Source organism: Nycticebus coucang, chromosome 10 (genome assembly GCF_027406575.1).
Source record: "Nycticebus coucang isolate mNycCou1 chromosome 10, mNycCou1.pri, whole genome shotgun sequence".
Taxonomy (NCBI): Eukaryota; Metazoa; Chordata; class Mammalia; order Primates; family Lorisidae; genus Nycticebus; species Nycticebus coucang.
Window position 1 is genome coordinate 39,750,602 of NC_069789.1, and position 26,315 is coordinate 39,776,916.

The window sequence follows — 26,315 nt, forward strand, 5'->3', positions numbered from 1 at the left end:
TTTAATGTTTTAAAAAGCATTGATAATCCTACTCTTCCTTAATTCTCACAACAACCCTATGAAGTACGCACAGAATAAATTATTCCCATTTTACAGATGAGGAAATAAACTTACAAATGTTAAAAGACTTGCTCAAGACCTCACAACTAATAAATATGGGTAAATGTACTTGACCCAAGTTCAGCTTGGTTGATGCCTTTCTACAATAATCTGAGCTCCTTCTACGTCTCAACTTTTCATTTTCATTTTGTATTGATTTTTAAGGTAAATGATTTTGCTGACATTTATGTCAAAGTAGTGTTACTATGACAATTCTTATCAAATTAATATATGTTTATATAGTGATAAACAAAATACTAACAGAAAGGTTTTCTTCCTAATTTTTTAAATTGGTTCTCAAGTATTTTTGAAAAACAAAAAAGTTAAACTGCCTAATTTCAAAATGAGGGTGATAATGGGACAAATAGAAATAGAAGGTATAAAGGTATTCTGAGTCTATAAGAATTAAATAAAAATGGTGTTGACACAAGACTAGACAGAAACGTGGAGCAAAATAAAAGTTTAGGAACATGTATCACCAAATGATAAAAAGCATGTTTAAAGTAACTATTTTTATAAAAATTTTATGGGAAAAAATGATTGAAAGAAATCAGATTAAAATACTTTATATATGTTAATATGTCTAATGAGTACGTAATGAAAATATGGGTGATCTTGTGCCTATCTTTCAACTTTTCCTGGTTTAGCATGTATTACTTTTGAAATTTCAAGAAAAATAAAGTTTAAGGAAAAAAATTTTTGTAAGTTTCAGGAACAGACTTTAATATAAATGAATAGTAAATATTTATATCCTGGAGCATCACAAAGTAATAGAGGAATAGAAGCATTATTCTACAGTTGGTCTTAGGATAATTTGTCAGATATTAGTAAGAGCAAACAGAATAAAAAGTCAAATATTTAAAAAATGAGAAGTCACAAAAATAAAAAGAAAATGTAGATAAATACTTATCTGATCTGAAGGTGGATGAATTTGTTAAACTCAAATTCAATGGAAGAAATTACAAAGGGAACATTAAAATAAAGATTACTAAATATTTCAATTTTCATATGTCACCAAAACATTGTAACAAATATTAAATAATCGTAAGCTTGGAAAACTACTTTCAATGAGTATGAGAGACAGTTATATACTCTCCCTATATAAAGAACACAATTAAACCAGTTTAAAAACTCTTTAAGATTTAGTAGATAAATAGGCAATGGATATGAGCTGAGTTCTACAATTCATTTAGAACTCCATGTATTCCCCGCATGAAAAATGCAAATGACAAATAAAAAAGTCTAATATCACTGGTACTCTAAAGGCAAATTCATATTGCATAGCACTTTTTGCCTACCAAATGAGTAAAGTCTCAATTTATAATCCTTGATGCTAAAAATGTACTGTCAGTTGGCACCCTCACTGCTTACAGGTGGGCTGAGAGCATCTCCCTGCAAACTGATTTGCTTCTGAAGTCCTTCAATTGTTCAAACACGATGTCAGGAATGTCTCCTAACAAAATAATCACATATATAACCAAAGATGTGTAGACAAAAATCTCTCCAGCAGTATTATTTCTAATAAAAGAAAAATGTAAAAACCACTTAGAGATCTAAAATTGTAGAATGTTTAGAAAAATGATGGCTCACACAATAGATGAACTATTATGTACCTAATTGAGAGGGTAACGGTTTTCATTACACGAATAAATACTTTCAACAGGATGTTCACTGAAAAAAATAAAGAAGCAAAATCTATAGACAACATGAATTTAACTACTTGTTTAAATTGTTTAAAAAATACAAAAAAGAACAATACCAAAACTGTAGAAACTGCTTCTATATGGCAAAATTATGACTTATTCTTTTTCTTTCTGCTTCATTAAAATTTGGTATTCTAATCATATTTGCTAAAATGGTCGTGCATTATTACTTCCGGAATAAAGACAAAATTAAAATATGTGAACCTACTACACGTACACATGTATATGGAAATCCTGTTGACCTGTCATCCACAGGGCTCATACATGAATTTTGTTTCCAATGGTGAGGATGAATTATACTAACCTATCAATTCCCATCACCCATTTCCTCTGTGATACTGTAAGATTGTAGATGTAGATGTTAGCTCCAGGCATGCAACAGACTATAGGGTATAATCCCATACCTTAACTTTTAGTAGGCTACTCTGATTAGTTGGTCTGAAGAATGTGCCATCTCAATGAAATGACATTAATTTCACCACCATACGGTACTAAATAAACTACCATCATAGATGTACACTGGTTAATGGTTTGTGTCAGGAGATGAAAATGCACAATTTCATTTCTGTATTATTTTTAAATATTGGATTGCATGGTTGAAAATTATAAACTGATCATTCCTATTGATCAAGTTTCAATCATAGAGTTATCTTTGTCTATAATAAAAATGAAAACTGTGAATAGAACTAACATGAAAGCTCCAATTCATTTAGAACTCCAATGTATTCCCTGCATGAAAAACAAATCTAATCATCTTAAGGTTTTTGGCAATTTAGCTGAATCTTCCCATTTTCATCTGTTATTGATATTAAATGAGGACTTCAATAAGTATATGGAAAATGAAATTGAAAGATAAAAACAAAAAATATAGACTTCACTTCTCAAAATAAGCCCCATAAAGTTCAATACACTTTTGTAAACAATGATACCTGCCATTTAGTCCATCCCTAAAGAACTAAGGGTCCTGAGAATTTAACCATGTCAATGTCATCTTTTTTACATTATCAACTAAGAAAAATGAGTGTCCTTTATAGATATTTTAGAATTAGAGCGGGGGGGAGTCAGAAAGTGCCAAATTAGGACTATAAGATGGATCCCTAATAATTTACCATCAAAAATTTTACAAAATTGCCCCTGTTAAATGAATAGGAATGAACAGAAGCTTTGTCACAGTGAAGAAGGACTCTCGGTTGAATATTTCAGGCATTTTCTGCTAAAAATTTGTCCAACTTTCTCAAAACACTCTCATAATAAACAGATTTTATGAAGTCAAACATGCGAAATGCTTTGAGCATCCAACTGTTGCTTTTGCTTGGTCCATATTTGCTTTAACTGGACCACTTCCAACTCGGTAGACAGTGCTTTGTGCTTTGTCTTCAGGATTATACTGGTAAGGCCATGTTTCATCTTCTGTTATAATTCTTCAAAGAAATACTTTAAAATCTTGATCCCACTTTTTAACACTTTCATTGAAAACTCTGCTCTTGTTCTCAGCTGATCTGGATGGAATGCTTTGGGCACCTATTGTGTGGAAAATTTGCTCAACTTTAACTTTCAGGTAATGTTGTGTACACTGACCTAACCAAAATGTCTATGCTGTTAGCTATTCTTTCTTTTTTTTTTTATTTATTTTTATTAAGCCATAGCTGTGTACATTAGTATGATCGTGGGGCACCATACACTTGGTTCATAGATCGTTTGACACATTTTCATCACATTAGTTAACATAGCTTTTGTAGCATTTTCTTAGTTATTTTGCTAAGACCTTTACATTCCACATTTACTAGGATTCACATATACCCTTGTAAAATGCACCGCAGGTGTAATCCCATTAATCCCCCTCCTTCCCCCTCCCTCCCCTCCCTTTCCCCTTTCTCCCTATTTTTAGGTTATAACTGGGTTATAGCTTTCATGTGAAGGTCCTACATTAGTTTCATAATAAGGGTGAGTACATTGGGTACTTTTTCTTCCATTCTTGAGACACTTTACTAAGAAGAGTATGTTCCAGCTCCATCCATGTAAACATGAAAGAGGTAAAGTCTCCATCTTTCTTTAAGGCTGCATAATATTCCATGGTGTACATATACACAATTTATTGATCCATTCGTGGATTGATGGGCACTTGGGCTTTTTCTATGACTTAGCAATTATGAATAGGGCTGCAATAAATATTCTGATACAAATATCTTTGTTATGGTGTGATTTTTGGTCTTCTAGGTATATGCCCAGTAGGGGGATTACAGGATTGAATGGCAGATCTATTTTTAGATCTCTAAGTGTTCTCCATATCTCTTTCCAAAAGGAATGTATTAACTATTCTTTCTATTATTAATTGTTGGCTGTCTATGATTAGAATAGAGACATGATTATTTTTTTCTTCGCAAATTGATGTGGCCTGTCTGCCACCGCACACTTCATCTTCAGCATCATTTCATCTTTTCTTAAAATGAGTTATCAACTTGTAAAATTCAGATTTCTTTAAGGCATTTTCCCCCATAAACTTTTTGTTTCACCATGCTTTCACCCAAACTTTACCATAAATTTGATTGTTTTTTCTTGCTTCAATTTTAGCAGAATCTATGTTGATGTTTAGGGGCTCTTTTCAAACTGATGTCTTGTCCTTCTTAGTAGCCCAATTCAGACATGTTATAACAAGTTGGTGCACGTTTATTTTGGTGCAAAAATTTTGAGACCCATACATTTTTTTTTCATAATACACATTTTCTATGAACATTTTAAAGACCCTCTGTGTGTGTGTGAGTGTGTGTGCGCACCTGAGTGTAACAAACAGCATCAGAGGTGGGCTGCTGTTGACTCAGACTGGCTTGGCAAAGCTAACACTGCTCACCACTTTCCAGTCTGTGTTCAACGACAATGCATTGGGAGCTTAAAATCAGCCACAGTGGAGAGTATACAACATATGCTCAGAAATCACCAAATGCTGCAAATCAGACCATTGCTATTCCAAGGAGTTGCCTTACCAGCACAGCACTGTATAGTAGGCACTTAAAAAATATTTGTTATGTGAACAAATGAATTAATTAATAACTTGAACATATTTTATGTTGTCACTAATAATAGATCCCTTAGGGGAAAAGGCAAACATTAGGGAAAAATTATCCCATTTTCCAAAGGTCCCAAACAAGCTGCTCTAAAATAAAAATATGAGTTCTCTGAGGCAAATTTTTAGAACTATTAGACTCTAATTTCTTAATTTTTTATGAGTGGGTAAAACCCACACTCCCTTTAAATTTATGTGTCCAAAAAAGAAAGCCTAAAAGTTTTACCTGATAGAAAAAAGTATACTACCTCTCTCTATATATGTCTATGATGTAAAGATTCATCCCCACAGGGAACAAGACAAGAACGATAGACATTTATCACTTTTTCTAGGTTCTTCAGCATCCTAAAACTTGATCTCAGAGAATGTTAGGGTAACAAACTATTTTTCACAAAAAGTAAATAAATCACTGCACATGATGGTTATTCAATTTCTACACAATTTAATGGCTAATCTCAGGGCAATCACTAACTAGTTTTAACTCTTGCAGTGTGATGAAGTTTTGACAGTCATAACTGTACAGCAATCTATAGTTTAACATGAGTAATTCTAAACTAGTCATTATCAATCATTATCTAATAATCTGACACTAAAATATTAGATGTTGCCTCTGAAATAATAAGAAAATTCAAAGTATTCTTCCCAAGTGATTATCTAATACTTCTGGGAAGCAAAATAAAATTAAATAAGAGATTTAAATTCTGTTAAGTTTCTAGCATCTAAATGAGATAATACCTAAAAAATAAGTTAACTATGCCATGATCTAGGTGGTAAATGAATTTGGCAAGGGCTAGCTTCCTCACCCATGCCTTCTGGAGCCCATGGGGCAGCTGTGTATACTTCTACCAAGCAGCTGATAAAGAGCTCAGAGCACTGGCCCTGACTCTGCACCCAGCTGAAGTCACAGGTAAATTACTTAAACTGCTTGGCCTCAGTTTCTATAAACTCAGGACCTCCAATTTATGTCAAGAGCAATAACAACAACACTAATAATTGTTCCAAATAAATTGAACACCTGCAATGTGCTCAACATAATGCTAATTTCTATAATGGCCATACATGGCAAATATTATTATCTTAATTTTTATATGTAAATAACTAAAGTTCAGGAAAGTTCAATAATCTGTTCTAGGTCTCATAACCAATAAATGTTGAAGCTTTAATTCTTCCCTAGTAGAGTTTGACTTTATAGCCTAGGTTATCTTCATAAGACAATGTAACCTATAATTTATGGGATTACTATAAGGATCAGTGAGACCAGTACTGGGGAAGCACTTTGAAAATTTTGAATTAGTCCACAACTCTTTTCAGCCTTGGAGAAGCCCTTTTTAATTACTCAGAAAAGGACTGGGTATTTGCTACACAACTAACATAAATATCCAGTTAATTTCTCTATTCTAGTCAATCAACTCAGTCACCACTTTTTCTGCTGTCAAATGCACAACTAATAACCCTTTTTGCCAATCCCAATACTTAGCAGAGTCTTTTATGTGTTCAACATGCATTTCTGAGTATTTACTGAATCCTAAGGAGTAACTTCTGGGTAGTTGTAACTTTCCATTAGAGGAAAGTCCTGGTCAAATGGACTTCCAGGCAGAATTAATGATTTGGATCCGTGTGACTCATGCTCTCTAGCAGACAAGTAAATTCTCATTCTTTCTAATTGATTATTTTAATTCTAATAGTAGTATTGTAACTATTTCCATTTTTAGGGAAAACATTGCAAACTTCCCTAAAAGGCTATATATTCGATTTTTTACTTTGAGTAATCTTGAAAATAACAGGACAGATGCTAGCATTAATTAAACATCTTCTATGAGTCATCCACTATATTACAATTTAACTTTTTTTTTTTTTTTTGTCCGGGGCTGGGTTCAAATCTGCCACCTCTTGTATATGGGGCTGGCGCCCCACTCCTTTGAGCCACAGGTGCCGCCCTATATTACAATTTAATTCATACATTTTGACTAATGCTAACAACACTACAAGATCAACATGATTAAATGTTAAATACTGATAAGTGTTGAAAACTGAAACAACTTGCTATATCACAGGAAGAGCTGCAGGTGTACTAACACTGTGTCTAATTAGCTGAAATGAAAGAAAAAGCCAAAAAAGAATTGCAGCCCGTAGACAAATTTCAGTAAGGCATGGTTCCATATCACACTCTTACGCCTTAGTTCTCAGGCAATTACCATGAGGTTTTCTCCTCCCCCACCCTTCATCCCCTGCCCCATGTGCTGAATTTTATCTGATTGCTTTTCACTTATACAGAAAAAAAAAAAACCTTTCATAAAGCTTATATTTATTTGGAAAATTGGATCATTTGCAAACACATTTTATCCCTTGGTTATAATACCACCACTTAATATAACTGGAAACCCTTATATCCCAAAATCAAGGCTTCAAAACTCTGCTTGAAGATTAAAATTAAATTCTTTGCAGGAGAAAACATATTTCTCAAAAAAGTTCCCAAACTGACTCTATGGTTGGCTCTCCTACTGGTCGGTAGCTCCTGGGGATGCTTCTTTATTAGAGTGTGTCTCCTATGACTAGCATGTTCCTTTTTACTTTGGGGAGAGAGGAGGGGAGAGAGGGCCAGAGAGAGAGAGAGGCACACGCTTGAGTGCTGGGTTTCCTACAAATTTGGGCAATAACAGTATCTCCAACCCTGCCTTGACTTTAGAACTTTTATTGCTTTTGATGGCAACAGAAAACACAGAGAAAGACTGCAGCTGGGCCTGAAGTCTCATATGGAGTTCAATGTGGCTAGAGGGGGGAAGTTCTGTTTTAACTTGTGAAATAGAAAATGTGATACAGCAATCATTAGGGGAAATAATAAACAGGGAAGTGCCCAAGCATCAAATTTGTGTACAAAACTGCAGCTTGGTGAAACCAACAGAGGGGAACATTTATCTTTCACTCCTTTAGCCACAATAGTTTAATAGCTTCAATTACTTTTGATGAAGTTGCAAACCTAATAAATGTCACATTCCAAAGTTTGGAAATGTAAAAACTACACTGGATCCCTGCAGTTAAAACAACAAATAGCCACAACTCAATCACTCAAAGTTCAAAAGCTCTTATAAGCCAACCCAATTCTATTCCCTTGAGCCAATGATATCACTTTTTAGACTGGCCTAATAAATCATTTGGTCAAATTTAATCTCTGCTTGCACAATATTATTTAGCACCTCATACATTCTGTTCCCTCTTCAGCACAATTCATTAATTAGACATTGTCATATCTGTAAAATCAGGGTTATATTTGCCATCCTCATTTTTCATATAAAGAAACAAAAGAGCAAAGGTTTCTTTGCGGTAATGCACAAGGCAAAAAATGATTCACATGGTGTGTATTATGCACTGTGGTTGGCTCTGCAGATTTCAAAATACTATACTCCTTTAAAAATGTTTTGCATGTTGAAAAAAGAATTCTAAAAACCAGGAGGACAGAGGGTTTCACAAAGGGAATGATAAACAGTGTCAATACAGCAAAGAGGTCAAGGCTTGAAAACCAAAATATTCCCATTACATTTGTAGTTTGAAGGTCATTGGTAGCTTGGATAAGAGACAATGAGAGAGCACAGAAGCTAGTGGATTGAGAGTTAGTCTGAGATGCACGAAAAGACAGAAAGTGTAGATTACTATTTCTAGAACATGGCTCTAAAAGAAAAAAGAAAGGATTTTTGTTCTTGGCACCTTGATTCCATTATTTACCCAGACTCAAAGCCTACTCATCTCTGACGATTCATCTCCCCCATCAGCTACATTGCAATCACCAATTCATTGACATTTTTCCAAATCAATGCCTCAAAAATACACTTCTTTCAGATTTTACTGCTACATCTTAATCCAGACCATTATTATTTCACACATGGACACTTCAGGAACTTCCTAACTTTTCAGTCCAGCATTCCCCACCCACAGCTATTTTCAACCTAGCTCCCATGTCAGATTTATCTACTTTGATGACCACATTTGAGTGCTTTGCTTCAGCCAAGATCTTTACCAATTTTTTGGCACATATTTTCCTGTATCTTTGCCTTTGTATTTCTGCCCCATATTTTCCTGTATCTTTGCCTTTACTATTGCCCTGATCAGGCTGTCAAGTGCTTCATCATTTTCAAGATCCATTTCAAGTATCATCTTCCCCATGAAGTTGTCCTCTCTCTGTCCAGCCAGAGATGATCTTTTCAGTCTCAGCTTCCTTAGACCAGCATGTCATCTTTCATCATAATTGCCTTGTCAGGGCTTCTTAAGTTCCTTCATAACAGGGACCATATTCTGGTGCATGACATAGTACTTAGTTTCTGCAAACACGTGAACTTGAGCAAGGCTCTTCATATTACATAAAAAGCCACCTGAAAAAAAAAAACTTTCTTTCTTTCTCTCTCTCTTCTCTCTCTTCTCTTCTCTTCTCTTCTCTTCTCTTCTCTTCTCTTCTCTTCTCTTCTCTTCTCTTCTCTTCTCTTCTCTTCTCTTCTCTTCTCTTCTCTTCTCTTCTCTTCTCTCCCTCTCCCTCTCCCTCTCCCTCTCCCTCTCCCTCTCCCTCTCCCTCTCCCCTCTCTTTCTCTCATCTCTTTTAAACCTGGTTCCTGATTGCAAAGTTATGCTGTTTGAAAGAAGAAACAGCCGTTTTCCTAGACTCCAGAAAGAACGTGCTTCTAATGAACAAAGTATTTTCCTCACTTGTGGCCAATAATAACAAATCTATTGAAAAACAAGTTAGGTGGCAAAAGGCAATTATCATTCGGAGCAATGAAATTATTGAATAACACAGATTTAGTTAATAAATTCATTCCCTCACATTTACTCAATTCTCTGAATGTATGTTAGTTGAATATCATGCCCTGTATTAGGTATCACTTTTTCTTCCACATTTTTTAAGTTTTCAAGACATGCCGATACAGTCTCTCAAAATGTAGGGATCAAAACCTGTTGCCTGGAGCCTTAGCCTTGGATTCAGAGATCCCTGAACTGAATTCTGACTGCTCCCAACTCATAGCCATGACAGTTGTCTTTTTCTGTGTTTTCCTGTCTTCATCCACTTACTAAGATATGGAGGGAAAAAGACAAAATAATTCCATTTACTGAACAAAAGTCAAGGACCCACTATGCATCAGAATAGATACATAAATGATGTAGTCAGAAGTAATGTATAATGATGATAGTGTGTTTCAAATAAGTCGACAAAACAAGAACATTTTGAAATGATCTCTTTCAGGTAGAGTAATGGAATAAATGTAAATAAATGAAAGAGCAAATCTTTATTGTTAAAGTCTGCAGGGAAAAACTATACATATATATCCATGAAAATATATATGTTTGTGTATGTATATGTCTATGTGTGTGTATATATGTTTGTGTGTATTATGCATATTCCAGTGCATCCATCCCCCAAATAAAAAAATGAAGCATTAAGAATAGAAAAGTTATCCACTATTCTGGCTTTTGATATAAATCTATATATTTTTAAAAGTTTCCTAGCTTGCTGCCTAAGTTTTAGAGCAACTCACACTCACTATTTCATTAAAGTTAACAAGAAATAGATTGCAGTCTTGAATTTATTTTCAAGCTTTTATTTTCTTTGCAGTTTTTGGCCGGGGCTGGATTTGAACCCGCCACCTCCAGCATATGGGGCTGGTGCCCTACTCCTTTGAGCCACAGGCACTGCCCTTATTTTCAAGATTTTTACGTAAAGAAAGAGAGGAGAGATCAGCTATGTGTATGTCACTTTCCTCTGTCTCTGTAGACCTGTCAAAGTGATACATGGATGACAACTTCTTTTGTGTGAACAAGTGGTGGAGTTCTTTAGCAGAGGTGGAGAAGGGGATGACATGATAAGAGTGATGTCTTAGAGTCTTACTCCACCAGCCAAACATACAGATTAAAATTGGGTAGATCTAGAGCCAGAGAGACAAGGGACTAAGTTATTTTTATACTTGTGAGATGACAAGGGCTGATATTAAGCTAGTGACTATGAAATAGAGAAGAATGGCTGGATGGAGAGACATTATGAGCACTTAAAAAATCACAGGGCATGTATTGGCAGATGCCAAAATACAAGTTTTTCCAGAATTAAATCCCCATACTCATAAACTCTGGTATGTTCCTTTATCCCATAGCGTGAGTCTGTGTGTATATGTGTGAGTGTGTGCACATATGCACACCTAAAGTTTCACCTCAAGAGATCAAATTCTAATCACCTTACAGACACATAAACACAAATTTGTCTTGTGGTAGGTATTCTTTAAGGAAGTTTCATGCTTCTTAGCTAAAGTGCAAAATACATAACATCAAATTCTGGGATCTTCATTCCAAGTTGAGACAAGACTCCCATTTCAATTAAGAGTTTATAAAGTCAAAGGAAGTGGGCCGGCATATGCTATTTTCTAAAAGACTGATGTAGATAGACACTATGACAGTTTTTACACACACCTCATTCCTAACCTATAGAATATATATCAAGCTGCTCCGAGGCCTCTCCCTAGAAGCTAGCACGCCGTGCTAAAGCATGCAGCGGTTTACTGAAGGGAACAGATGTCTGAGAAAAGGATGAGACCACTAGACATATTTCCACTAATAAGCAGAGCCAAGTTTTCCAATGAAACTTCAGAGGTAAGTAGCTGCCTTGGTCTTTACCCACCATGCCACCTACAATGGTCCTAGTAGGTTTTGTACCATACATTAATGTGTTTATTGGCTTCAATTTATGTTTGTTGAAGGAAAATGATACCGCTCAAGTAATGGAAATGATTCTTCAGTAAATTCAATGAACACAGGCATAACAGTAGATCAGAACCCAACTGAAAAAAATTGTTCTCTAAAAGTAAATGGAGTATGGAATTCTTAATAAACAACAAGAAGGTATATTCAATTCCAAACATTGATAAAGAATAATCTTACCACCACAAAAGTTAAAACACAGAAATTTTTATTCTGTATGGTCCTTTTACAAACCATGAAAGCAATACGTATGGCCCTAATCTGCCAAACAAAACACATGTAATCCTTAAAGCTAAAAGGTTGTGTGTGTGTGCTTTAGGAATTATATATGTATAAGTGCTTGTATGCACACACACACACACATATGTGTATTATCATTTGTTCAGCAAACTAGCTTCCTACTTCCCTGCCTACCTGCCTTTGGCCATATCACTTTATTTGGCCAAAGGTTTAGGAGAAAGTGTGACATGATTACATGCCTCCAATATGCTCTTGGTCTTTTGGGCTCTAGTGATCTTCCATGAAAAAAACATGCTTTGAGTAATCATTATCCCAGGCCCAGGAAAAACGCTCATGGAAAAGAATTTAATTCCATCTGCAGTGTAGAATCAAGAAACATAAATAAAGCAAGGATCAGGGGAAAGTCTCAAAAAATATTATTAATGTTTCAGATAAACAAGAAGAAATATTGTACCTATTAAAAATCAGATTAGATTAAAAGGAATATTCAGAGAACAAGGAAAACCCCTTGAAAATAAAAATGTATCACAGAAGAAACAGAACATTCAGTAGAAAAGTAGTATAATAAAGTTTTAAAAAACTCTTCTAGAAGTAAGAATAAGACAGAGAGAGATAGAAAACAAAGTATAAAAATATATCAACTAAAAGATTAATTCAGAAGGATCAACATCCAAGGAATATTTTCAAAGAAATAAAGGAGATATAATGGACCAAATTGCCAAAGAAATAATAGGATAAAATGTCCCAAAACTGTAGTTCTGAGTATTATGCATTCTGAGTATTCATAAATAAATGAAAAAAAAAAAGAAAAAACCACCATCCAAGAACATAATTGTAAAAGTTTAGAACACCAGGAAAAATAAGAAGATTCTAAAAATTTCCAGACCATATTTTTTAGAAATTATTAGATTGGAAATTAGATTGGTATCTGACTTCCTAGAGGCAACTCTGAGGGTCAGGAGACAAGGCAGAGAGCAAGCACTTCAGAATTTGAGAGATTTTCAACCTTAAATGCTATGTCCAGACAAAGAATCAGAAAAAGGTAAGTGTAGAATTGATGTTTATACTGTATAATATAACTCATAGGCACTCAGCTGGAGATTGGTTTCCAGTAAAACAAGAGAAGAATCTAGGAGGGGATGTTGTAAGAAACAGAGTATCTAAGACACACATGACTTGAGAGGAATTGTTGGGATGAGGGTGAAAGGAGTCTAGTGATGTCAACTGTGCAGCAGGCACAGAGCCTGTCACAAGAAGACAGAAGATTCCAGAAACATGGACTAGAAGGAGGGCCATGGAAAGAAAGTCTCTAGGGGTAAAAATCAAAACTCATACATTGATTCATTAATGAATGTGAGGGTTTGTAAAAATTATTGATAAAAGTTTGATAGATCTGTTGAAGCATTTAAGAAGAAAGCCATAATGGATAGATGATAGATGTTGGTATAGATAAATGATGATGTAGATAGATGGATGATTGGTAGATGGATAAAAAATTTTAAAACAAGCAATTTCTTTTAATCTTTTTTATTGTTAGGGATTCATTGAGGGTACAAGAAACCAGGTTATACTGATTGCATTTGTTAGGTAAAGTCCCTTTTATAATTGTGTCTTGCTCCCAAAAGGTATGTCACACACTGAGACCCCACTTGCCTCCCTCCTTCCCTCTCTCCACTCTTCCATTCTTCTACCCTCTTCCTTCTTCCCGCTTTTTGCTCTCCTTTTCCCCTACCCCCTTTCTTCCTTCTCTTTCTCGCTGTTCTCCACTTCTCCCACCCCCACCGAGTACTAGGTCATTAATGGTCTTCATATCAAAATTGAGTACATATGATTCATGCTTCTCCATTCTTGTGATGCTTTACTAAGAATAATGTCTTCCACTTCCATCCAGGTTAATACAAAGGCTATAAAGTCTCCACTTTTTTAATGGCTGAATAGTATTCCATGGCATACATATATCACAGCTTGTTAATCCATTCCTGGGTTGGTGGGAATTTAGGCGGTTTCCACACTTTGGCCATTGTAAATTGAGCTGCAATAAATAATCTAGTGCAAGTGTTCTTATGGTAAAAGTATTTTTTTCCTTCTGGGTAGATGCCCAGTAATCAGATTGCAGGATCAAATGGGAAGTCCAGCTTGAGTTCTTTGAGGGTTCTTCATACTTCCTTCCAAAAAGATTGTATTAGTTTGCAGTCCTCCCACCAGCAGTGTAAAAGTCTTCCTTTCTCTCCACATCCATGCCAGCATCTGCAGTTTTGAGATTTTGTGATGTGGGCCATTCTCGCTGGGGTTAAAAGATACATAAGGGTGATTTGATTTGCATTTCTCTAATAATTAGGGACAATGAGCATTTTTTCATACGCTTTAGAGAAGGTTCTATTCATGTCTCTTGCCCATTGATATATGGGATTGTTGGTTTTTTCATGTGGATTAATTTGAGTTCTCTATAGATCCTAGTTATCAAGTTTTTGTCTGATTCAAGATATGCAAATATCCTTTCCCATGTGTAGGTTGTCTATTTGCTTTGGTTGTTGTCTCCTTAGCTGTACAGAAGCTTTTCAGTTTACTGAAGTCCCATTTGTTTACTTTTTTTGTTGTTGCCATTGCCATGGAAGTCTTCTTCAATAAAGTCTTTCCCCAGGCCGATATCATCCAGTGTTTTTCCTATGCTTTCTTTGAGGATCTTTCTCATTTCATGCTGTATATTTAGGTCTTTCATCCATCTTGAATCAATTTTTGTGAGTGGAGAAATGTGCAGGTCCAGTTTCATTCTTTTACATGTGGATATCTAGTTCTCCTAGCATTATATATATTAAATAGGGAATCTTTCCCCCAGTGTAAGTTCTTGTTTGGTTTACCGAAAATTAGATGGCTATAAAATGTTAGTTTTATTTCCTGGTTTTCTATTCAATTCCAAATGTCTATGTCTCTATCTTTGTGCCAGTACAATGCTGTCTTAACCACTATGGCTTTGTAGTACAGCCTAAAATCTGGTATGCTGATGCCCCCCGGCTTTGTTTTTATTACTAAGAACTACTTTCTGGTTCCATACAAAATGAAGAATCATTTTTTCCAAGTCTTGAAAGTACAATGTTGGCATTTTAATAGGGATGGCATTGAATTGGTAGATTGCTTTGGGAATTATAGACATTTTCACGATGTTGATTCTTCCCAGCCATGAGCATGGTATGTTCTTCAGCTTGTTCAAATCCTGTGCTATTTATTTTCTTAGGGTTTCATAATTTTCTTTATAGAGGTCCTTTACCTCTTTTGTTAGGTATATTCCTAGCTATTTCATTTTCTTCGAAGCTATGGTGAAGGGAGTTGTGTCCTTAATTACCCTCTCATCTTGACTTTTATTGGCTACTGACTTGTGGATATTGATTTTATATCCTGAGACATTTCTGTATTTTTTGATGACTTCTAGGAGTCTTGTGGTTAAGTCTTGGGGTTCTCTAAGTATAAGATCATATCATCAGCAAAGAAGGAGAGTTTACCTCCTCTGCTCCGATTTGATGTCCTTTATTTCCTTGTCTTCACTAATTGTATCAGCGAGAACTTCCAGCACTATGTTGAATAATAGTGGCAATAAAGGACCACCTTGTCTGCTTCCAGTTCTAAACGAAAAAGCAATTTTTAACTCCAAACTGGTGCTGAAGAATGGGAGAAAGGAGGTTCGGCACCTGTGGCTCAAGTGGCTAAGGCACCAGCCACATACACCTGAGCTGGCGGTTTCGAATCCAGTCTGGCCCTGCCAAAAAACGATGGCTGGAACCAAAAAAATTGCCGGTCATTGTGGCAGGCACCTGTAATCCCAGCTACCTGGGAGGCACAGGCAGTAAAATCACTTAAGCCTAGGAATAGAAAGTTGCTGTGAGCTGTGATGCTACAGCACTCTACCCAGGTGACAGCTTGAGAGGTTCTGTCTCAAAAAAAAAAAAGAAGAAGAAGAAGAAGATGATGATGATGATGATAAAAAAGAAAGGAAAAGCAAGGAAAAAATATAGTAAACTGTTTGACCCAACATAAATAATATTACATAAACATGGAAATAAACCAAAGATTGAATATAACTATTAGAAATGGGAGAGAAAAGAATTGGTAGTAATGCATGAGACTTAAATCATCAATTGCTTCAATAGCAAGTAAATAATTAATGTGTATAATTTGGTCATCTTGGCTTATCCATCAAGTCCAAAGAGCAGTAGAGGCAAATCCACATAGCACTCACCCCCCTCAGTAAGCCATTTCCTATTTCTTGAAGCTCTAATCCTGGGAGGAGTCTGAAGCCACAATTGACAAGACTAAGGAGGAGACACACAAAGTGGAGAAATTGATCAAAAGGCACCACAATCTCCCCTTCTACTGCAGAATGATAGGAAAAACCATGGAAGTTGGCAAGGTAAACTGGCCCCAAGATAGATCAGAATAGGCAATGCACTGGCATGACATAGGTTACAACTGCTTTCTGTGACACCCTTTGGAGTTGTGCTCCATAAATATTTAGCCTAGAAGTTATGGGGGTGCCCTAAACAGCAAAAGGAGAGAACAGGGAGGATGAGGGTAGCGTATATCGTCAAGGCTACTCTGCTCCCTGCCTCCATTGATGAAGGATCTAAGCTAATTGGGCCAGAAGACAGGGAATCCAGCCCCAAATCCTTGGGGCTTTTGCCCATGAAATTTAGGACACATGGACAGACAAGGCTGTATCCAAGCTCTCCTGAGAAAAGGGAGCTACCTAATTTGTCTGCCAGACACAGAGGAGGAGATGAAAGGCAGAAGATAGGAGCAGAGCCTCCATCACTACCACAGAGGAGACTGTGGATATGAAGTGGGGAAACTTCCACCTTCCCCCATATCCATCATTATCATTGGAAGGTAAAGGATGGAAAAGGTGAGACTTGAATTCCATTATTAAACCTGCTTGAAAAAGATAGGGGGACACAGGCCTATCTCACTGGCATGATAGTTAATTTTACTTGTCACTTAGCTAGGTTACAATGCCCAGCTGCTTGGCCAAACACTTGTCTAGATGTTTGCCCTTCATAATGTGAATGGGGTTCAAGGCATTAAGAGAAAAGAATGAGATTCTCAAAAAGGGAAAGAATTCTGCCTCCAGACTGCTCTCAGAGTGGATAAAGCAACATCAACTCTTCCTGGTCTCTTCTGGGAGATTTCAGACTTGCCAAATCTGACAATTGCTGGCATGAGCCAATTCCTTAAAATCTTAAAACAAGGGGAGGAGATAAGATGGCCAACTGGAGCTAGCTTGCAACAGAGGCTCCCATCCAGAGAGAGAGATAATGGACAGAATGAACTCAATGAAGCTGAAGGTTGGGAGCTGAGCTAAGAAAGAAAATTGATGAGTGCACATAATCCCTGCTGAGGCAAGTGCAACTCCAAGGAAACAAATTCCAGGTACAAAACCCATCCCCAAGAGGACAAGTGAGCTATACACCAAAAAAAACTTTATTTTACCCCACAGGAGAGAGCCACTAAACAGTGGGCCTCCTTTTCCAGAGAAGTCCCACCTGTGAGCCTAGTCATTCTCTTTCCCAGCATAAAATTGAACAAATATTTTCCCCGAAATTCTGAACTCCCAGTCCACCCTTTGCCCCTCACCTAGAGGTCTGAAAGCCTGCCACCTGCAGAGCCCAGAGTGTTTGACAATTTGTTGAGAGGCCTGGGCATTGTATGTGCCACTGGACAACTGCGCAGAAACAGTGACTCGAGTGGAAGTTGGGGAGCCCAGGGAGAGAGAGGCAAGCAGGAAAGAGAGAAGTGCTGTGCAACAATGGTACTTGGTGGGCAACAAGGCTCATGCCCAGCGTCAGACTTTGAAGGAGCACTTCCCCGATTCTGTTGAGCACCAGAAGGAGCTGGGCTTCAGCACCTCGGTGTTGCCAGTGGCAGAGTGTGGCTAGGGAAGTGGCACAGACTGTGTGGGAGAGAAAAATGTGCCACCATGGTGCCCACTGGCAGGTGGAGGTGTTCATGCCCTGGGCCAGAATTTGGTGGAAACTCCCCTGATTCCCTCCACCAGAGGGACCTGGGCTTCTGCCCCTCAGGGTTGCAGGCAGCAGAGTGTGGCTGGGGCAGAGGTATAGACTGAGTGGGAAAGAAAAACTGCACCACAGTGGTGCCTGCTGGCAGGTAGAAGTGATCACACCCTGGGACAGACTCTGGTGGAGCACTTCACAGATTCCGTTAAGCACTGGAGTTAGCTCATCCCCTTGGTGTTGTCATTGGCAGTGTTTGTGTCAGGGGGGTCACTGACTCCCCTTTGACTCTGGCAGGCATATATCCCTGTGCAGTTGCTCACTGGAGGGAGTCAGGTCCCAGCCCCATGGAATTACCAGTGGTGGTGCACCACTGTGGTGCAAGGTGGGCAGAGGTGCCAACCACCCTGGACTGACTCTGGCTAGTTGGACCTTCCTGATTCCACTGAGCACTGGAGGGAGCCAAACTCCAGTCTCTTTGGAACAGAGATGCTGGTGGATCCCTGCTGTTGGGTTGCTGGAGACCTTTTGCTGTCTCCCGTTTGAGCAGTGATTGTGCTGCCTGTGACAATCAGATAGGAACATTTGACCTGGGCTGTCCACATGGGGATCTTACAAGGTTAAGCCATGGTTGTGTTGTAGTGGGAATGACTGATTCTCCTCCTCCAGTTGTTGCTGGTGGGAAGGTGGCATGTCTCAATTGCTTATATCTCTCCTCAGCTGAGATTTCAACTTAAATCCATGACTCATTAGGATTGAATAGAGGCTGGATGACAACAAGACAGAGTCAGCAAGCCCTGTCACACCAATCAGGTCCTCAGAGTCTCTGGCTGCAGATCTGTTGGGCACTGTTGTAAAGCTGTGAGGGAAAGGGACTGTTGTAAAGCTGTAAGGGAAAAGCCACAATAACTAGTCCCAGCTCTGTGGTAAAGGGCTGGTTAACTATAATTGCTTGGCCCTCAATCCAAGCTCACCATCCCAGTTTTACTAGCCAAATTGTGGAAAATAATTATTGAAAGGAACTAGCGGAACCAGCAGAAGAACTGTGGCAACATGAATAAAAGTAGATCAACTTCCACAAGGAATGACAAAGGAAATAAATCAGAAGATGCCATTTATAAACAAATGGCTGAAATGTCGTAATTAGAATTCAGAATATGGATGGTAAATAAAATGAATAGAATGAAGAAAAAGATGGAAATATAAATCCAAAGAGTTGCTTAAGAGTTATCTCAAGAAATTAAGAATTCAAAGACAAAATCACCAAGGATATGGACATAATGAGAAAAGAGCAGAGCTCAAGAAAAAGAAAAAGTTATCCAAGGAGCTTTGAAATACAGTAGAATTCTTCGGTAATAGAGTTGAGCAGGCAGAAGAAAGGATCTCTGAAATTAAAGACAAGGATTTTAAGCAATCCAAACATTCAAAGAGGCAGAAAATTGGAAAGCAAAAACATAAATCCCTGATATATTTGTGGGATCACTCCAAAAGATCAAACATTTGTCTTATAGGAATTCCTAAAGGAGAGGAGGATGGTCCTAAAGGCACATGTGCTCTACTTCAAGATATTATGGAGAAGAATCACCTAAGAATTGCAAGAGATACAGAAATTTGGATCATAGACCATTTTAGAATCCCAGAAAGACTCAATCCAAATAAAGCGTCTCCTAGACACACTGTAATTAACTCTGCCAAGGTTAATAGGAAGGAGATAATTCTACAAGCAGTCAGATGTAAGAAAAGCATTGCCTACAAATGGAAAAATATTAGAACAACTGCAGATCTCTCAGCCAAAACAAACCAGAAGAGAATGGTTATAGACCTTCAATCCCCTAAAACAAACAACTTTCGGCCCAAGGTCCTGTGTCAAGCTAAACTGAGCTTCATTTGTGATGGAGAAATCAAATACTTTACTGACATATACATGTTTAGGAAGTTTGCCATAACTAAAACAGCTCTCCAGGATACTCTCAGACCCAGCCTCCACAAAGACCAGCACAATACTCTACCACCAAAGAAAACTCACCCAGAAATTATTTGGTGAGTTTCACCCTAACTTTCACAATGGTGAAAGAATTAAAGATATCCACTGAACATTTGAAAAATATGACACCCAAAACACTACCATGCCTATCAATTTTGTCAATTAATGTGAATGGCTTAAATTTTCCTCTAAAGATGCACAGGTTGACTGACTGGATACATAAACTCAGGCCAGATATCTGTTCCATACAAATGACTCATCTTACCCTAAAGAATAAAAATAGACTTGGGTTGAAGGGATAGACATGTATAATACAGGCAAATGGAAATCAGAAAAAAGCAGGGGTTACAATTTTATTTGAAGATAGAATAGGTTTTAAACCAACAAAGATAAAGAAAGATAAGGATAGAAACTACATATTTGTCAAGGGAAACACTCAATAGGAAGAGATTTTGATAATTAACATTTATGTGCCCTACCAGAATGCTCCTCAGTTTATAAAGCCAACCCTAACAGGCATGGAACAGTTTGATATCTTCTTTCAATGTAATAGTTGGAGATTTTAACACCCCTTTGGTAGTTCTGGATAGATCCTCCAATAAGAAACCAAACAAATAAATAATGGACTTAAACTTGACCCTGGAACAAGTGGACTTAACAGATATCTGCAGAACATTGTGTCCTAATAAAACTGAATACATATTCTTCTCATCAGCCCACGGATCATCCTCCAAACTTGATCATATCTTAGGACACAAGTATAACCTCAGTAAATTTAAAAGAATAGAAATTATTCCTTGTATCTTCTCAGACCACCATGAAATAAAAGTTGAACTCAAAAGCAACAGGAATCTTCATACTCACACAAATTCATGGAAACTAAATAATCTTAGGCTGAATAAGCTGGGTCAAAGGCAATATTAAGAAGGAAATCACCAAATTTTTGGAACAAAATGATGATGAATACACAAATTATCAAAATATGTGGGATATTGTAAAGGCAGTCCTAAGAGGGAAATTTATAGCATTGGAAGCCTTCATAAGAAAACAAAAAGAGAGGAAGTCAACAACTTAATGGGTCATCTCAAGCAACTGGAAAAGGAAGAATATTCCAACCCCAAACCCAGCAGAAGAAAAGAAATAATCAAAATTAGAGCAGAATTAAATGAAATTGAAAACAAAAGAATCATTCAGAAGATGAACAAAACAAAGGGTTGCTTTTTTTTTTTAAAAAAGATTAACAAAATTGATAAATCTTTGGCTAACCTAACCAGAAACAGAAGTAAAATCTCTAATATCATCGATCAGAAACAATAAAGAAGAAATAACAGATATCATAGAAGTTCAAAAAATCCTCAATGACTACTACAAAAAACTCTATTCTCAGAAATATAAAAAGCTGAAGGAAATGGACCAAAACATCCCACCTTCTTAGACTCAGCCAAAAAGAATTAGAAATTTCAAATAGACCTATATCAAGCAATGAAATAGCATCAACTATATAAAATCTCTCAAAAAAGAAAAGTCCAGAACCAAATGGTTTCACATCAGAATTCTACCAAACTTTTGAAGAGGAACTATTACTTGTATTATGTAACATTTTCCAAAACAAAGAAAAAGAAGGGCTACTTCCCAACACATTCTGTGAAGCAAATATCACCTTGATCCCCAAATGAGGAAAGAACCCAACAAAGAAAGAAAACTGAAGACCAATATCATTAATGAAAATTGATGCCAAAATATTCAATAAGATCCTAGCAAACACAGTTCAACAACACATCAAAAAAAATTATACCCTATGATCAAGTTGGTTTATCCCAAGGTTACAAGGTTGGTTCAACATATGCAAATCTATAAATAAAATACCTCACATAAATAAAATAAAAAACAAAGATCATATGATTCTCTCAAATTATGCAGAAAAAGCTTTTGATAATATCCAGCATCCTTTCATGATCAGAACACTTAAGAAAATAGGCTTAGATGGGACATTTCTTAAACTGATAGAGGCCATATACAGCAAACCCACAGCCAATATCATATTGAATAGAGTAAAATTTAAAACATTTCCACTCAGATATGGACCTAGAAAAGGATGCCTGTTGTCTCCATTGCTATTCAACATAGTAATACAAGTCTTAGCCAAGGCAATCAGGCAAGAGAAGGTGATCAAGGGATCCAAATGTAGACAAAGAAGATCAAACTCTTCACGGATGACATGATCTTATAACTCAAAACCCCCAGGGACTCAACTACAAAACTCTTAGATGTGATCAAGGAATATAGCAGTGTCTCAGGCTACAAAATAAATATTTACAAATCAGTAGTTTTTACATATGCCAACAATAGTCAAGCTGAAAATATAGTCAAGGACTCTATTCCTTTTACAGTAGTGCCAAATAAGATGAAATAACTGGGAATTTACCTAACAAAGGACATGAAAGATCTGTGTAAGGAGAATTATGAAACTCTGAGGATGTTAACACATGAAAAAACATACCATGCTCATTGCTGGGAAGAATCAACATTGTTAAAATGTCCATACTACCCAAAGCAATCTACAGATTAATGCAATCCTTATTAGAGTACCCATGTCATACTTTAAAGATCTTGAAAAAAATAGTACTTCATTCTATATGGAATCAGAAATAAATCTTGAATAGCCAATACACTGCTCAGAAATAAAAATAAATCAGGAGGTATCACATTATCAGACTTCAGGCTATCCTATAAATCTAGAGTGATAAAAACAGCATGGTACTGGCACAAAAACAGAGAGGTAGATGTATGGAACCGAATTGGGAACCAAGATATGAACCCAAACACTTATTGTCATTGATCTTTGATAAGCCTATCAAAAACGTTCATTGGGAGAAAGATTCCTTATTTAACAAATGGTGCTGGGTGAACTGGCTGGCAACCTGTAGAAGACTGAAACTGGACCTTTCACCTTTCACCATTAACAAAAATTGATTCTCATGGATAAAAGATTTAAGCTTAGGACATTTTCCCTAGAAAAGAGTATAGAGAAAATGCTTGAAGAAATTGGCCTGGGAAAATATTTTATAAGGATGACCCCCCAGGTAATTGAAGCAACATCAAAAATACATTACTGGGATCTGATCAGACTAAAAAGCTTCTGTACAGCCAAGAGCACTGTAAGTAAAGCAAACAGACAGCCTTCAAAATGAAAGAAAATTTTTGCAGGTTATGTTTCCAACATAACATATTGTTATGTTCTAAATAGAATACAAAGAGAACTCAAACTCATCAATAAGAAAAAAAAAAATAAACCCATTTCTATGTGGGCAAGAGACTTGAACAGAAACTTCTCAAATTCAAGAGACAGAGTTCAAGTCTCTTTCATGGCCTACAAACACATGATAAAATGCTCATCATCTTTAATCATCAGAGAAATGCAAATCAAAACCACTTGGAGATATCATCTAGCTCCAGTAAGATTAGCCTACATCACAAAGTCCCAAAACTACAGATGTTGGTGTGGATGTGAAGAGAAGGGAACACTTCTACACTGCTGGCGGGATTGCAAACTAATACGGTCTTTTTGGAAAGAAATTTGAAGAATTCTCAAGGAACTAAAAATAAATCTACCATTCAATTCTGCAATTCCTCTACTAGGTATCTAGCCAGATGATCACAAATTATTTTACCACAAAGACATTTGCACCAGAATATTTATTGCAGCCTAATTCATAATTGCCAAGTCATGGAATCAGCTCAAATGCCCATCAATTCATGAATGGATTAACAAATTGTGTTATATGTATACCATGGAATATTATGCTGCCATAAAAAAGGATGGAGCTTTTACAACTTTTATGTTTACCTGGATGGAACTGAAACATGTTCTTTTTAGTAAAGTATCTCAAAAATGAAAAAAAATACATGCAATGTGCTCAATACTGTTATGAAACCAATTTATAATCCCATACACATTCATAGGAATGATAAATCACAACTATAGTCCAGAAAGGAGGGAAGAGCAGAGACAGGCAAGGGGAGAAGGGAGGGCAGGAAGAGGGAAGATACTTGGTGGTACCTTACCTATTATGCACAATGCAATGGTACATTTCAAATCTATTAATAGTAGAGTATAAATATCTGACCACAACAAATATGTAAGTGAAGTGATGGTTATGTTAATCAGTTTGATATAAGTGTATATGTACCAAATTGTATATCAAATTAGCAAACTGTACCCCATAAATGTACATAGTTATGATTAAATAAATAAATACACGTATTAACTTATATGTGCTCCCACCTAATGGGTACAATGTAAGTGTATATGGCACACCTCTTGGGTGTGGGACACAACTACAGCAGGGACTTAACCTAACAAATGAAAACATTATAACCTCATTGTACCCTCATATTAATCTGAAATAAAAAATTTAAAAAATATTAAAACAAATCAGACTCTATATATATAAACATGCAAATATATGTGGTTATATTTATATATATTTATATAATTACACAGGTAAATATGTAAACTTTACACATATGTGACATAAGTAAGTTATATATATGTAAATACATTAGAATCTCTATAAGTTGATTACCCAAAGGACTAACAAACTGGTCAACATATGGAGGTGGTCAACATAAGAATTTAGGCCTACTGTATTGATACATATATATGACGTATGTCCAGTCTATGAAAATTAAGTTAACTTAGGTCAAAATTGGGAGGTGGTCAACTATGGAGGTTCTGCTATATACATATATATATATATATATATAAATCAATCTCTCACTGTATGAGGCCTGACAATTAATTTCATAAATATCATTATCGTCACTTTCCAGGTGCTCCCCTTGGAAAGCTATACACCAATGCTAGTGCCTAGTCCACCCTTCAAAGCAATTTTGGAAACCTTTTACTGAAATGACCATCAGACCTGTCATCCTACATAGTAGTATTGTTAAAGTAATGAATGTCATCAAAATATCTTCCTTTCAATATTTCCTTTAACTTCAGGTAAAGAAAAAAGTCATTGGGGGCCAGATCAGATGAGTAAGGAGGATCTTCTGATACACTTATTTGTGTACTAGCTAAAAACTCCCTCAGTGCCCTGTGAACTGGTGCATTGTCATGATGCAAGAGCTATGAGTTGTTGGCCAAGATTTTCAGCTAAAATTTTCTTGTTTCTGGGCAGTGCCTGTGGCTCAAAGGGGTAGGGCTCCAGCCCTATATGCAGGAGGTGGCAGGTTCGAACCTGGCCCAGGCCAAAAACTGCAAAACAATTTTTTTTTCTTTTTTCTCTACCAATGTCAATTTGATCTGCTACGCTTCTCACAGTCAGCTGAAGATTTTGACACACAATTCAATGAATTTTTCAGTCTTCATCTGTTCTGCTCATTACTGCCCACCCTGACCTCACTTTATCAGTGACAGTTTCTCTACCTTCAGAAAAACAATTAATCCATTTGTACTATGTTGTTTTTTCGTGGCATTATCCACACAAACTTGGACTAACATGTCTGGGATTTCTCTTCTATTCTTTCCAAGTTTAATGTTTGTTTGTTGCTCTAATTAAAGCTCCAACATTCTAGTGACAGCACACAAAAATACACAGCAACATTAATGACCATTACTCAGCAAGATACCGCCACACATTGACATGACCACAGCTGTGAGACACTGATACACCAAGAGTTGTTTGTGCAGTGCTGCCAACATAAGCACAAGGTGGCAAGTTCACAAACTTAATTGTCAGACCATAAGTGTGTGTGTTACAATTTTAATATAGTTTTTTTTCCTTCCTTAAAATGTGTACATATTTTGGCACCCTCTGTATATACAAATATTCTGTTTCTCAGGAAAACCCCAACTAATGCATGCATAATTATACCAACATCAACATCTGGAAGAGACATCTGACCTTTTGCCATGTGTAGAATCCTATGTACCAAATTCTAGCAGAAAAAATTATTATGCAAATTCAAAAGGCCCTGATGTTTGTCATTGAAACTCAAATACATTGAATTTAGAAAATGGTAAAGAAGCAGACCCCTGCAAACCTGAACATACCTGCTCCCAGAATTCCCCAGGGGTCAGCCTTGCTACAAGGGCATATCCACTTTCACAAGATTTACCTCAATGTAGCACCAAAAATTGATTTCAAAAATCCCTCTAAACAAATGAGTTTTTTGTATTCTCTCTCGCCAAACTCAAGATTTTCTTTCTTTTGCCTGTTTTTCACCTTAGGAAAGAACACTTGTGTTGAGTACCCAAAAAAGGAAGGAAGGAAGGAAAAGAAAATGAAAAAAAGGTATGGCTGCTGGTGGTGGCCATTTGAGAGCAGCACCCTGATGTCAGTCCTGCCTCTTCTCATCAGAATCCCCTCCTCAACTCCCTTCTATCATCTGATGGTTCTTACTTGCTCTTCCCTTAAGAACTTATTGCAAAACCATCCTGGGAGACTTCTCAGAACCATTAGCCACACCATTGTGTTCCTTTACTAATCTTGGTG